Here is a 16,862-nt window from a genome sequence, read left to right as displayed (position 1 = left end):
CATTATGGTATTAAAAAGCTCTGCCTAAGATCTATAATGTAATATAACCATAATTTAGTCTCTGCCAACATGCAGCATCTTCAGCATCCTGTCTCCCAGAATATATTACAAAGATATTTCACTATAAACTTCGTTGTCGTTCAGAAATTAATACAAATAGCACCTTGTTTGATCTAATTAGGCTGGAATGGAGCTTTGATCTGTCTCTCAGGTTTAGTAATGCGTGACCTACCATGTGTCAATTCGGCTTCCTTCTCTGCTTCCCAGCAAGCACACCCCACATCCCCAAGACGTCACAGGTTTCCTCATGATTCTTTGTGGTGTGTTGTTCTCTTGGGTGATTAGTTCAGAAGAATCCCTGCCTGGAGAATGACTTTGGGTTTGCTAGTGCTGATTTATTTACTTGCCAATGCCACTGCAACAGCACTAGGCATTTGCATTAGAAAACAGAAATTATTAACAGTACGTCTTTGGTGTCATCCATGCACACACATATAATTATGAATGAAGATAAATTGCTTTTCAAATACTGACAATATTTTTTGTAGCATCTTGTGTCCATGTGCTTTCTGAGCAAATGGTAGTATAATGTATGACTTTTTTTAGGAGTATCGACTGATCAGTATAGCGCTGTACAAACCCAGCATTTTCAAATACTAAGCAAACATATGTTAAAAAAGAAATATTCCACCATAGAGCATAACACATAAACACAAATCTAAACTTTCCTTTTATCTACCTGAGTTAACATATATATTGGGCATATCTCTCCGTAAACTGTAAAACCAGAAGTCAGTCCTGCCGGAGAAGGTCATAAACAGCCGGGCAACACTCCCACATGGCTTATCACTTAATGGCACCCACATTCGTATATTTGCCTGCATTAGACAAAGACTTGTTTTCAAGCCGCTGTTAATCCCTAGAAATAGGAAAGTATAGGTGTGCCAAACCAGAATTTTTATAAAAAGAGATTCACAGTGCCGCGCTGTCCTCGAAATTCATTCAAAGGACCACCTCAGAGAGGAGGCCCTTTTAATAAAATAGTCACTCAGCTCCTTGGAATAGATCCCAGGGAAGATCTTTCAAACATCAAATTTCACTGTGCAGCAAATTTGCAACACTGGCATATACTTGTTTCTTGTCTCCTCTCGGCAAAATAGAAAGGCGGGGAAATGAACTGTTGACTACCCTTGGGTAGGAAAGAAAGCCATCCTTTTTCCCTTCACTTATTTTTAAACCCACTAAACTTTCATTTGTAATAGAAATATGGAAACAGTCTGGGAAATAAATTCTAAGGAGCAGAACTGCCTGAATGATGTTGAAATATTTTTCTGAAATTGTGAATTTTCCCTCCCAAAAATTAGGTTGAATAACGAGACATGCTCTGTGGGCTGGTAAGACTCTCCTCTGCGTGTCCCTACAATTCAGAGGGCTAGCACCAAGTGGGTCATTGTGCCTTGGGTTATACAGCAAAAGCCCCCAGATCTTCACCTCATGGGGGAGAGAGAGAAAAATCTCAGAGATGAGCCGAAGCGTGAGAACCAGACATTTCCCTGAGGTTTTTCTATAAAAAACAAATTCTTTGTTTGAAATAGCAGTATATATCATAGTGATGAACTGCTAACTGCTTAGAATTTTACATTATAATAAACTATAATATGAAAGATTTTTGTAAATTTAGTTTGAGATAGATATGTATAGTTATTGGTCTCTACTTTTTGTAAAACCTAGCTTTGCCTATCAGACGTTTCATAGAAATCTTTGGTATACTTAGTCATAACAAGCTATGTTTTCCCATGATAGCAAATTAACCCCCCCAAATCTCAGGGGCTTAATTAAAGAAAATGTATTTCTCACTCACATTCAGCATAGGTCAGTGGGGGCTCTGCTCTGCCTATTTACTCAAAAACCCAAGCAATGGACACTGTCACCTCTCCGCATGAGGCTCCATTGCCAAGGCAGGGAAGAGCAAACCTGGAGAATGCAGATGATACTTCAGAGAAGAACTCACACAAATGGCTTGTACATGCAACCTCAGCCAGTACAAGTGACATGGCTCCAAACCAACCAGAAGGGAAGCTGGGATGTGGGAGGGAGCCCATGGATATTCAAAGGCACCCCTGGAATCCATTTTCTGAAGGTCAGAAACTCGCACATGATGCTCACTCAAAACCAGGCTTGGTGTCCTCCAGCTTTAGAGAGACACCTACCATGAAAACTTTTTCTCCTTCTACCTGCTTCCTAGCTGTAGAATTGAAAGCCATTAATCAGATTGATTCCTGTTTTTCAAATAAAAATAGAAAGTAGCATTTGATTTCTCATTAAAGAGGCACTGATGAGAACAGAAAGAGCTCTTGCCTAGAATAAACAAAATGATCTGAACCTAGCTGGAGCCTTTATTACCTAAGATATTTAACTACTCTGTGCTTCAGACACTTCAGCTTGACATGGCGATTGTCCTAACTAAATTATAAGTTCCTTGAAAGGAGGGTCCATGTCCTAACCCAGCTGTACACCTCCCACAGCACCTAGCCCAGCACCTGGCCCAGGAGTTCAGCAGATTTACAGCCACATCAGGACTCCTTTTTCATGCTAGGTATATCAGGTGTTCATTCTCCCCAGGGAGAAGAGACAGCATCTGCCTAGCACTGACTTCCATATAAAACTGCAAGTTGTAACCATATTTTTGACATTTTGAGTTTCAGCATTTCTGAGTCTGTCAAGTGAGCTTCTGGCTCAGGCAAACTCTCACTTAGATTAAGGCATGAGGCTTTGATTAACATGTTGATCTGAAAGCTCTCCCACATGAACACTTTCAGAGGATAACTCTGACTGGTGTATTTGATCTTCTTCTTAAAAAGGAGATCAAATCTTCCATTCATTGCACTTCACACATCATCTCTAAAAACCTAAACCAATCTTTATTTTCTTACCTTTTCACGTCTAACTTTCTGTACTTGGCTTTTAGACCTTAATTAATCTGACCTTTCTCAATTTCTCCAGCCTCATGTGGACCAAGGCTTGTAAAGACTCGTATTAAGGGATAACACGTTTTGGACTCAATATGCCTGTCCTCCCAAAGAAATAAGTTCAGGAAGTTGTGAAGGTTTTAAAACATTGCCCACATTGCTCTGCTCCCTGCCCAACCTTGAGTCTGGACAGGCTTACAACTGCTTAAATATGCTGAGCCACCATATAAGAAGGAGAACCATCCTGGCCAACCCCGTGGCTGAGCGGTTAAGTTCGTGCACTCTACTTCGGTGGCCCGGGGTTCACCCATTTGGATCCTGGGCGCAGACCTACACACCACTCATCAAGCCATGCTGTGGCAGCATCCCACATAGAAGAACTAGAATGACTTACAACTGGGATATACAGCTATGTACTGAGGCTTTGGGGAGAAAAAAATTAAAAAGAGGATGATTGGCAACAGATGTTTGCTCAGGACCGATCTTCCTCACCAAAAAAAGCATACTTTTAAAAAAAAAAGAAGACCAACTATCCTAAAGCCATCAAAGGATACCAAACCACATGGAAAGGTCACCTGTAGGTGCTCCAGTCAGTAGCTTGAGTCTTTGCACTGTCCCAGACCAGGCACCGGACATGTAAATGAATGAATCTTCAGATGTTTCCACCCACCTGTCTTTTTAGTCTTTCCAGCTGAAGACTTAGATATCACGGAGTACAGACAAGCTATACTCACTGTCCAGTCTGAATGCTTGACCTAAAGAATCAATGAACTTAAGAAAATTGTTATTTTAAAACCTCAAAGTTTTGGGGTAATTTGTTATACAATGATACTAACTGAGAGACGTCTATGCCTATAGGCCCTATATTAGTTTTCTAGGACTGACGTAACAAAGTACCACCAACTGGGTGTTTTAACAACAGAAACTTATTGTCTCACAGTTCTGGAGGCTTAGAAATGCAAGATCAAGGTGGCAGCAGGGTTGGTTCCTTCTGAGTGTTGTGAAGGAAGGCTCTTCCCGTCCTCTCACTTTGGTTTATAGATGGCTGTCTTTTCCTGTGGCTTCACATTATTTTCCCTCTGTACCTGTCTGTGTCCAAATTTTCCCTTTACATAAGGACACTAGCCATAATGGATCAGGGCACACCCTAATGATCACATTTTAACTTGATTGCCTCAGAATGTGAGATACTGAAGGTTAAGACTTTAACATATAAATTATTAAGGGACACAATTCAACCAGTGACAGGTCCCAAGGCAATTTACAAATAAGAAGAAGGGCCTGGCCACCAACTTCCAAAAAATTAGCCATGAAAACCGTGTGAATAGCAGCAGAGCATGGATCAAACAAGATGCTATTTGTATTCATTTCTGAATGACAAACTAAGATAGTGAAATATCTCTGTAATATATTCTGGGAGACAGGATGCTGAGGATGATGCATGTTGGCAAGGACTAAATTGTGGTAATATTACATTATAGATCTTAGGTAGGGCTTTCCAACACTATAATGAATTCAGGAAAGAATAAAATGAGGTAGAAGACAACTTATGATGTGACTGGATGAACAATACTTCCACATTCCAAAGACAGGGGATGCAGAGCCAAGGAGATACCAAGAGATGGGGCATTTCTTTGGTTAAATGTCATCTCTTTCACAATTGTGCCAAAGGCAATTCTTCTTTCCCCTTTAGACCCCATGCAGGATTCTGCTCTACTGTACACAGGGTCACTAGGAGTCAGAATCAACTTGATGGCACTAACAACAATTGTATATAAATGCATTTACATATGGTATCTCTGGGATAGTGAAAGAAATTGTTTAAAATGATTGTGGGGTCAAGTCTCAACTTTTGAGTGTATACAAATATGTACATGCATATATGACATATGTGTTATATACGTGTGTGTGTTGCAAAACCTGGATGGACCTTGAGGACATTTTCCTAAGTGAAGTAAGTCAGACAGAGAAAGACAAAAACCGTATAACACCACTTATATGTGGAATCTAGAAAAATCAAACTCATAGAAATAGAGAATAGAATGGTGGTTACCAGGGAGTGAAGGATGGAGGATATGGGGAGATGTTGGTCAAAGGGCACCAACTTCCAGTTATAAGATGAATAAGTTCTGGGGAGCTAATGCACAGCATGGTGACTATAGTTAACAATAGTGTATTATACACTTCAAAGTTGCTAAGAGAGTCAATCTTAAATGTTCTGTCTACACCCACACACACAAAAAGGTAATTATGAGGGATAACAGAGGTGTTAACTAACTCTACTGTGGTAATTATTTCACAATATATACATGTGCCAAATCATCACATTGTACACCTTAAACACACACGATGTTTTAGATCAATTAGATCTCAGTAAAGCTGGTGGGAGGCAGTAATCAAGCTCAAATCCTAGAAATGAAAAACACAGTAATAAAGATGAAGAATATGTTCTACAGCCTCATCAATAGACTCAACAAAACCTAGGAAAGAATCCGTAATCTTCAAGACAAGTCAGTAGAAATCACCTAGGCCAAAACACAAAGAAAAAAAGAATGAAGGGGGAAAAGAACAGAGCATCTAGGAACTGTGAGAGAATGTCAAATGGTCTAATATACATATAATTGGAATCCCAGAAGGAGAAGAGAAAAAAGGACAGAAAAATTATTTGAAGAAATAATAGCCAAGTGTGTTACAAAATCAATGACAGACCCCGAAACCTCAGATCCAAGTAGCTCAGAGAACACTAAGCAGTAATAAATAACAAAACACACACACGCATGTGCATGAACACGTGCACACCTAGGCACCTCAGGTTCAAACTGCTGAAAATAAAACACAAATAGGAAATTCTGAAGACAGCCAGAAAAAAAAAAAAGAGACACATTTCTGTTGGGGGACAACTTTCCATGGTTCTCTCATATTCCTGAACATCTAGCAAAGTGAGGCACTGATTGCCCATTATTGCGGACTCTCTCTATAAGGATGTTTGTATAAAACAGCCTTACAAGATAGAAATAGTGTCTCTTTCCAGAGCAGAGAGTAGGTTTGCTTACAGTCTTAGAAGATAACAGTGTTTCTCTCCAGAACAAAGGGCAGACATGCTTACTGCTCCTTATAAAAGATTTGGTTCTCCTCAACTCAGGGTTTCTCACCTATAACGCAATCCACCAGGGACCATTAGCTTCGCCCTTGTAGGACTTGGGGCCTCATGCTGCTTTCTGTGCCGTGACTAATAAAGTTCTTTCTTCTCTCAGGAGACTCTTGTCTTCCATCAGCTTCTATGAACCTGCAGCAGGCTAAAATTTTAGCTTGCAAGCATAGTAAAATCCCGGACTCTTTACAGATTTTTGCAGTAAGATTACAGTAGACTTCTTATCAAAAAACACGCAACACAGAATATAAAGGGGTGATATCTTGAAATACCGAAAGAAAAAACTGTCAACCCAGGACTCTATTCCTTGTAGAGCTATCTTTCAAAAAATGAAGGAGAAATACTTTCTCAGACAAACAAAAACTGCGAGGATTCATTGCCAGCAGATCTACACTATAAGAAATATTAGAAGGAGTTCTCTGGAAAGAAGGAATATGATATCGGACAAAAGCTTTGATTTACACAAAGCCATGAAGAGTGTTAGAAATGGAATAAAGGAATATTGGATCAATGGGTAGTAATACCTGCTCCAATCATCCCTAAATGTGTCATTTCCTTTTGGACATTAAGTAGCCGGTCACCCTAAGGAGTGTAGGGAGAAAGGATTCGTCCTACAACCAGATTGGGGAACACAGAAAATGTGCGCTAATGGTATTGAAGCCAATCGCATTATACACCACCAAATGCCTTTACAATAGTGCATGGAAGCTTCGGAGTTGAAGGATATACTTCCCAGACCCCAGCAGTTACACGGGGTCACATGAAAACTTCTTGCCAATGAAATGGGAGCAGAAGTGATATGTGTCACTTTCAGGCTGAAGCCATGGAAAGCCTCTACACAACCCTTTAGATTTTCTTTCTTTTCTTCCGAGATCATAGAGGTCTGGTATGGAGTTGGTAGAGAAACAAGAGTAAAGCAATATGAATTGCTGAGTCATCACATGGACAACAGCTGTGCTGGAAAGTTGCCCGCTCCCACAGAAGATTCGTATAAATTTTTTGTGAGTCAAGTCACTGGAAAAAAACAACCAACACAGGAAATTAACAACTTTCTAAAGTTTTCTTTTACCTAAAACTCCCTCTATATCTTCAGAACAGCTTCTTAGATACAAAGGGAAAAAAATTAGGAGGCAAGGATCCAAAATAAAACCTTAAGAGGGGAAATATTTTTAAGTTCTTGTTCGGTTTTTGACTTCAAATATGTCAGCAAGCATGAGGCCATCTTTGGTTCTGATACAACCAGCATTGATCATCTTCATGAATACCAGGGCCAACCTGTGTATTCTCACTTGTTTTCCTGTGTCAGAAGAACACAATCCTGAAAAGCAAAGTCCCTAATGTGATGAAAATCTCTCCAATTCACAATCAGTTGAAAATGTTGTGGGCCCACTGCCAGATAGCGTTCTGATGCTGGATCTTTTTCTCAGCACCCTAAATTAACCAGCTGGAATTCCCTTTTAAGTGCCACCCTGTTCAGCCTTTCAAAATGCACAGTTTTTCTTGTAGTAAGAGATCTGCCTCTCATCACAGAGCTGGAACAATGGATTCTTGACTTCTCCCGAAAAGCAGACTTTTTTGATACAATAAACTCAGAGAAAGATAAAGACAGATCCCAGAGCACTTGTTTGAGGCAAGATATATGGACGCTGTACATAGATCAAGGCAGACTCCTGGAGCATTGACTGTCACCTCATGAAACCCTCAGCAGTAATAGCCATGCCTGCTGCATAAGTAACTCTTCAGGGCGAAATAAGTCAAAAGAGAAAGAGCTGTTGTAAATGAATAATTGGACTAATTAAGTCTATTGATAAAGAAGAGCTCCATGGTCCAGGAGCAAAAGATTTGGCACAATGTTTCAAAAATGAAGAAATGCATATTCTTCTGGTATATCTCAAATTCTTGTTTGGGAAAATATAATGCACTACTCAAAGATCATCTTAATTCTGAACACCCAAAATTAAAAAGCAAGACAGAAGTATAACACTATAAAACACTCATTTCAAAAAGACTAAGTGATGTGAGAGAGGTTTTCATTTATTTCTTCAAAAAACATTTATTCTACCTATTATACACCAGGCTTTCGATTGACCTACTTTATGCGGGTGGATAGTAGTTTGAGATATCAAGATTTTGTCTTCCCTCTGTTTTTCCCTTTCCCCAGTATAGCAGAGTGGGTATTTTATTGGACCTGGGCTCTGGAGTCAGACTGCCGTGGTTCATTCCACAGCTGCACCTTCACCAGCTCTGTGAATTTAACAAGTTACTTAAGCTCTTTGTGCTTGAATTTCCTCATCAGTAAAATGAGTGATGATGAAAGAGTTCCTACATGTAAAGTATTTAGAACAACGTCTGTAAGACAGTAGGGGCTCTGTTCTACCCATTAAGATTGGCTGTTATTATTCCTTTACCCCAAATTCAAAGTGGTGGCTGTTCCTTGTCTCAGAAATACATGGCAGAGAAGAAAGCCAAAGTGTTCACAAACTTCACTCTGGGGCCCCAAGGGGATCAGCATCTCAGCACCCCAGTGGGGAGTCTCCAGAGCTTAGTTTGTGGGGGGATCGAACCCCTCCCAGGAGCAGCTTCCTCCCATGGCTCTATCCTCAACCAGTACAGCAGCTCTGCATCCCTCTAGGGCAACACTGCCTGCTCCAGATTTTTGTCAACCTGCTCTCAGGGAACCCACCCTCAAGGGCATAGCTTGTCATTCATGCCATCTCATCTCTAGGCAACCAGAACAAAGACTCTGTCCTACTCCTCCCTGGATCAGGTCCCCCTGTGCCCTCAGTTGCTTGATGGCCTCAGCCACTTCTGGTGCAGAGTAGGTCTTTGATTTGTTCATTAAAAAACTACAGTTTTGACTCATTTCCTGTAATACCATGGCCATGGATCAAATGTTTGTGTCCCCTCAAAATTCATATGTTGCAAACCTAAACCCCGAGGTGATGGCATTAGGAGGTGGGACATTTGGGAGATGATTAGTGCATGAGGGTGGAGCCCTGATGAATGGGATTAATGTCCTTATAGAGATCCCAAAGAGATCCCTCACCCCTTCTGCCCTGTGAGGACGCAGGAAGATGACAGCCCTCTATGAACCAGGAAGCAGGCCCTCACCAGACCCTGGATATGCTGGCGCCTTGATCTTGGACTTCCCAGCCTCCATGACTGTGAGAAAGAAATGTTGTTTAAGCCACTCAGTCCATAGTATTTTGTTATAGCAGCCCAAACAGAATAAGACACTCACTCTAGCTTCTTTCCCTTAGAGGAAGCCTCTTACCTTCCGGCAGTGTCCTGGAGCTGGCTTGCACCACCTGGGGAGAGCAGACTGTGCTAATCTTTTCCAAACTCTGTTCAGTAAGGCGTTGTTAGTAGCTTGAAAGTGGCCATAGCGGGTGTATTTATTGACACCTCAGAAACGCAGCAAATCAGAACTTTTTATTTTTCTGGAGAGCTAGTTTACCAGCATACCACTGTCTTTGTCTCAGACCTAAAGGCACAGAATTCCCCCATCTTTCCTGTCTCTGGAAAGACCTTAGTATAGACCATACCTGAGCTTCTAACTTAGTTTGGAAGATAGATTAGACAATGTCCTCTTAAATTGGTCTCTCATGTAATTTCAGTTTCTTTTCCATACTGCTGCTACAGTCACCATTCTGAAACACAAATCTCATCTAATATGCAAAGTTTAAACTTTAACATGACATTCAAAATCCTTCTACTCTGGCCCCAATTTTCCTTTTGCCTGCCTTTATCTTAATATATATTCATGGTCTTATTTCCTTCCATGTTCTTCCCACATATCTTAGACCACTTATTATTCCCAAAGATTTCATGCACTTTCAGGCTCTCATGCCTCTATCTATACAGTTCTCTTAGTCTAGAATGTTCTCAACTACCTTGAATGTGACCTCTTCCCTGAAGCTTTCCTCATGACTGTGGGCAGAAAGACCCTGTCATGTCTCTTCTCTATTCCTCTATTAGAACACCAACACCATTAATTTCAGATGGTTGTACCACATTTTAGCTTCCCTGCTAGATTTTGTGCTCCCAAAGCAGATAACTGTATGACTCATCTTTGTGTCTGCTAGACTAAGATAGTACCCAGCCAAATACTGTTGCTTAAAAAAACCTTTTGAATGAATTAATGAAGATCTGGAAGAAGGATTGGAGGACAACTTTGAGAAGAAAATTTCATCTTCCTCTCCCCTTCCTGAACAATTCAGTCCAAAAGTCATTAGATGGAGCTGGGCAAGAAAGAAGTCTATGCCACTGACAAAGAGGATGAGGATGGAGCTGAAGTGGCCCAGAGCAGGATACCCAAGCCTGAGCAAGCAAAGGAGGGTATCCAAGAGGTGGGGCAGAAGGAAAACCTGATGCAGGTGTCAGATCCCATGTTGGGTGGGAAGGGCATCCACGCAGAGATGTGTTAAAAGACAAAAAGCCAACTTAAAGGATTTCCCACTAGCAAAAGCTATAAAAAATGGAACACCAAATAAATGATAGCAACAAATTATAATTGATTGAATAAAATAGAAAACCATAAATCCATACTGATATAAATACGTAAATTAATTAAAGTTTGATTAGGAATGTGATCTTTTCCTAGTCTCAAAATACCTTCCCACAAAGTACTTCTTAATTACAAAGGAAAACTGAGTAACTTAGGGAGAGAAGATTGGAAGATACTATCTTAATCAAGTGATCAAATTAAACGTTACAACAATGGGACAAATTGAAATTGTACATCACCCAATATGATGCAATGAGAAGAACAGTGTCACTTGTGTGATATTTCATCCAAAGATGCATATCTTGAATATAATCATAGGGAAATATCAGGCAAATCCAAACTGATGGACATTCTACAAAATAACTGGCCTGTAATCTTCGAAAGTGTTAAGATGATGAAGGTCAAGGAAAGAATTAGAAACTTTCCAGATTGAAAGAAACAGAAAAGATATGACAACTAAATACAACGCAAGATCCTGAACTGGATCCTTTTGCTATAAAGAACAATACTATTGAGACAATTAGCAAACTTGAACGGTGTCTGCAAATTATAGTACTAATGTATCAATGTTAATTTTCTGATTCTGATGGTTATATTGAGGACATATAAAAAAAAAACCCTTGTTTATAGGAAATATGCGATGGAATATTCAAATGTGACAGGGCATCATATCAGTAATTTGCTCTCAAAAGGATTAGGAAAAAGGATCTTTGCATTGTGCTTGTAACTTTTCTGTAAGTTTTAGAATAAAAACAGCAAGAATTGTGTTTATATATAAATTCTTCCTTGATGCTGACAATGAATCATTACTAGAGAACCAGCCAGCCACATTTGGTTCTATGTGCACGCTATTTGTACTAAGTATTAGAAATAAGACCTTTTTATTTTCTATCTTTTTCTTTTGGTATATTTGAAGTATATCACTGGCTGCAAAAAAAATAAAATATACTTTTTTTCTAAAGATTTTATTTTTCCTTTTTCTCCCAAAGCCCCCTGGTACATAGTTGTGTATTTTTAGTTGTGGGTTCTTCTAGTTGTGGCATGTGGGACACCCCCTCAGCGTGGCTTGATGAGCAGTGCCATGTCTGCACCTAGGATTGCACCTGGCGAAACCCTGGGCCGCCAAAGCGGAGAGCATGAACTTAACCACACGGCCACGGTGCCAGCCCCCTAAAATATACTTTTAATTTAATAAACACTGTAGTTTTTTTAAACTTCTGAGCGTGAGTGTTGAATTTTTCTACTACGAAAAAGAATTGTGTTTTGGTTTTGTTTCAGTGTTGTTTTTTTTTAAAAAAAATATTGATGGTAGCAGAAAATAATAATTTCTTTAAAAATCTGACTCTCTTCCTAGATCCACATTTGGGTCTGAGTTCTTGTGAACAACTGACAAAATTAATTTAGTCGCTCTTAGCTTGTGGTGTTTTGAAATTGAAATGAAATATATCGAAGCCGTCAATGACAAACATATACACCCACATCCTCAGAGGGACCAAATGTAGCTCAAAGGTTATCAGACATCATGCAGGACAGTCTCGGCTTCCCTGCTCCTTTGCCCAGCCAGTCATCTTCCGGGGAAGCAACAGGGCCACCTCTGCACCTCTGTTTTAATTGCTTTATTTCCTTCATTGTAAGATCATATTTTTCATATTTTAACATTTCTGAAATAAAGATTGATTTTTCAATCTATGTCAAAATAAATTTGCCATCTGCAGGTTACTGTTTTAACTAGTGTTACAATTTGTTATTGCCTATACACTTGTGAATCTATAAACGTAGCCAAATCTCTTGGAATAGATGACAGAATTTTTAGAGCCAGGAAAGGTTATTGTGAATCTATGAAGGATCAACTCTCAGGTTCCAAACGTCTGCCTATCAGAAGCATCATATTGTTTACAACTCAGAGATTCATGAATCAAATAAAGAAAAGATGAAATAGCAAATTAAGACATAGTATTCTTCAGTGTGTCTCAAAGGTGTAGTAGCCAGTAACTCTCCTAGGGCAAAGGAAGTCCAGATCAGGAATGTGGGTTACAGGAAGCTGTGTGTCATCATGATATTATGCATGACTGTAGATAGGACTCTAAATGTGACAAAGGTTTAGAATGAAACTTCAGGATACAAATTAAGTTTGCATAAATAAACATGATGTTGTCTGTTTTAAAAACTATCTACATTTAATGCATTTTTTAATCTATAAAAGCTATATGTCTCATAAATGTTGGTGTCACAGAATTTTAAAAAATAGAAACACTAGTTCCATAGACAATTTCCACTGACACAATGACTACAACTCTTAATAGTTCTTTGCTTTCAAAAGTTAAGAGTAACATAGGCAAGGACTGAGAAATATAGGATCCAAATCTCTAATTTCTTTATAATTCTTGAATTAGGGATTTACGTCTCCACGACTAAAACCTAGCTGAAAAATATTCTGGAAGGCAGTGGGCCTGAGAATGTGGTACTGTGCAAAGAGCTTAATGCAATCATCTGATGCATTTCTGTTTTAGTTCACAATTACTCCTTCACTTGCTAACTATTCTTTTCCACTTGTTGCAATAAAAAACTAGGTAAGGTACAAGACCTAATAATGTTCTTGACACATAGTCGGCACTCAATAAATATTGACTGATTATATGAATAAACAAATTAATTGAGTTCAATCAGTTCCTCCACATAGAAAAGAATGTATATTAGTGCCTAGGAAAGTTAATATTAACTCTGCCCCACACTGCTTCTAACTTGAAAGATTTCCCAAGCCCTATTTTCATTCTATTTCTGTGACCTTTAAGTGCCTTTCTATGGAACTGCTTGAAGCTCTGCTTAAAAATGACAGCTTACAGATCATATTCAACTACCAAAGAAGCTTGTCAGTTAGAGAATTTTATTCTTAAAATAACAAAGCACCTGTCTGTTTTGAAAGCTAACCTATGAACCTATTCCTTTTTAGATTATATTTCATTATGCTGTTTTGATTAGAACTCTGTTTTACTGCACCCTAGGGTGCCAGCATGAAGAGTTAGGTTGAAATAAAATTCTGATTCATGGACTAATGAAAGTCTTGAAACTCCACTTCCAACATGACCTTTATCTTCACACCGATGCTCTCATTCAAGGAGTTAAAGAACCTACCTGGCCCAGGCAGTCTATATTCTCTATTCCACCCTATAGATGCCACTGTTTATAAAGGGACAGCAGATGGATATAAATAAATACAAATTAGACACAAAAGGGGTCATCTTTGGCCTCTCCAACTTGGCCCATTCTCTTTCACAACAGCAAGGGTGCCCAACAGCAGCACACACTCGCCACTTGCCAGTCACAGGCTTCTCTGGTTCTAGTCGCCCTCCCTGATAAGTGTGACAGGCAACCGAACCCAACAAGAGAGGTTTTGACCTTTATTCTCTCCTGCTGATAAAATTTGTACGAACCCGAAAAGATATGGTTTTGGTCATGTGGACATGGTACACAAATGCGGACTTCTTTTCTGAGAAAATAAGACTCTATCTGACCCAAGTCCACAGGGCAGTTTGAATGCAATCCTTGGATTAAAGAAATCTAAGACCTACCTAGGACTCTGAGGTTTTTACTTCATAGTAAAATCAATAAGCATTAAGAAACAATGGACCATCTAAATACTATATTAAATTAAGAGGTGAATGGAGCGCATGATTTAGAATCAGCAGTTCTGTTCTTGAATTTCGGTGCTGATTATTTGGCAAATATTTGGGAATTCCAAGAAGATAATGTTTGTGCAGTAATTTGTAAACGAAAAGTACTCTATCAATGTTACTCCTATCACGGTGACACAAAATAATAAACAAGAAGTCATTATGTTTGCCAACCCCACAAATATACTCTTTCTTCCAAGAATTCCATGTATCAGGAAACTTTCCACGATACAATCCCCAGCGTCCATATTGCAGGATTATATTGCAGGGAATGCATATGGTCCAAGAAGACATTCTTCTTAATAGAAAATTCATCATTCCAGGAGGTAAAGGCACAGCTAGAGTCCAACACAGTCATGTGTAACGCCATAATTAGGTAACTTGAAACTGACCTACATCTAATGCCATTATTTTGCTGAGTTCTTTTAGGATTGTCTCTAGTTCCTTGTAAATTTTAAAATATGGGATGGGGATAATATGCACCACACACAGCTTATGGGAAATGTAAACCAACAATATGGTACATTGGCTATGAAGTCTGTTTGGATCAACTCCTAGGACCCAAAGGTAGACACGCACACACAAACCTGATCTACATAAATGAAGACTAAGTTTGAGGATGATCTGGTGAAATTGTGAACTCCTAGTCCCTGGAAGTGTTCAGGCAGAAACTCAATAACCCTCTGAAGGAAATAATACAGGAAAGGCCCCATTTTGGTAGAAGATTGGCCTACATAATCTAAGGCATCTTTAAGTCAGTCTCTGTGACTCAGTGACTTAGCTGGTTTGATCAGTTTGTATAACTATACATTGCAACTACCAAAGGGAATAACACTTATGTAAATTTGACTGAAAATATTTCAAGACTCATTCTTTTAGACCATGTCTACTGATATTTCCATAATCTGAATATAATTCAGTTTCTGCTTAAATACTCCCAAAAAACAGTAATTTTAAAATTTGATATCCAACAATTAAAAATATACAAGATGCAATTATTCTCACCCATTGCTAATTGAAATATAGTGGAGGGAAATTAGGAGCCTTAAAAAATAATCACCCCTTTCAGCTCAGTAACTCCAGTAATTCTTCTAGGAATTTATCCTAGAAATGATCAAAGACATACACAGAGGTTTATATATAAAGATACTTAATCAGAAGCTATTTACACTAGTTAAAATTTTTAAACAAACTTAATGTACAATTTATGCATAATCATATGATACAATATTCTGCGGTCCACTAAAAATCATATTTTATAAAACTTTATTAACCAAGGGCAATGTTTGTGATACATGAAATTTTAAGAACAAGTTTAAAATCAGTATAGACAGTGTGATCTCAACTTTGTTTTATATAAATATATATAACAATATTCTTTTTTGCTTTGTATATATGCACACTCGCATACAAAGGCCAAAAGAAATATGTCAAAATATTAATGGTGTTAGCTATCTCTGGATAACAGAATTATGCATGATTTTTATTTTCTTCCTCACGTGTTCTAGAATTTTAAAATTATTCTACAACAAATGAATAATACTCTGTAATCAGGAAAATCATAAATGATATTTTTCTTTTAAAGCTCTTCAAAGAAGCCCTTCCCACGGCCATCATTCAATTCAATGAACATGTTTTGAAGGTTAAGTTGGGCTAGAGTTTGAAAGTGTTCTTTTACTGTCTTAATCATTACCATCAAAATAAGGTATGACCGATGGAGATTTAAAACAAACTTTTATTATATAGTTTAATGAGCTACTTAATTAAATGTAATTAGTGCTAATGACTGAGTTGCTCTGTTTAATTTATGTACACTATTTAAAGATTTATAATACATGACACGAAATAAGACACTTGATGTCTTGTTTCCCACTGTATTTTATGTCTCGCACATAACAGATACTCAATATTGAGGAAAGAATGAAGAATGAGAAGGAGGAAGAAAGGATTAAATGTGTTGTTTCTTATTAAAATGGGCATAAATCCCTCTTTCACTATTTCTATGAAAAACTTAGATTTGACTTCTAAGCATTTCAGCTTACGTCATGTTTTTCCAGAATATAACCCATAGGACCAGAAAGAAGCAGAAACTGAAGTGGCTTCCCAAAGTCTCAGAGTGAAGCAGTGAGAAACGGAATTCATAGATATGATCTCAAACACACCTTGGCTCCCCTTGGCCTCCATGACGAATTCTCTGTTAGATTTGGAAACAGAGGCTGTTTGTGACATCCTGACTTTTCTCAGAACGACCTTGAGAAAAGGCAAGAACATCAGCAAGGAGGTGGTTGAGCTGTCAGTTCTGAGGTCTCGTGTCGGGGTGGCCCAATTCCATCCGACAGCCCGGCTTCCTGCCCTTCTCCCTTGGCGTCCCTTGTCTCCTTGTGCCAGCTGGCTTACAGCTGCTGCTTATTGGTTACACAAGACTGGCAGTGTGTTCTGAAGAAACAACATACCAAATTACACAGATTTAGCAAATATGTGCGGGAAACAAAAAAAAGTAGGGCAGAGTATGGTTTAAGAGGCCCTTTGTTAAATAAACAGTTAAATTTGTTTCAGAAAATCAT

Source organism: Equus asinus, chromosome 27, assembly GCF_041296235.1.
Source record: "Equus asinus isolate D_3611 breed Donkey chromosome 27, EquAss-T2T_v2, whole genome shotgun sequence".
NCBI lineage: Eukaryota > Metazoa > Chordata > Mammalia > Perissodactyla > Equidae > Equus > Equus asinus.
The sequence above is the reverse complement of the archived record's forward strand: the minus strand, read 5'-3'. Positions refer to the sequence as shown.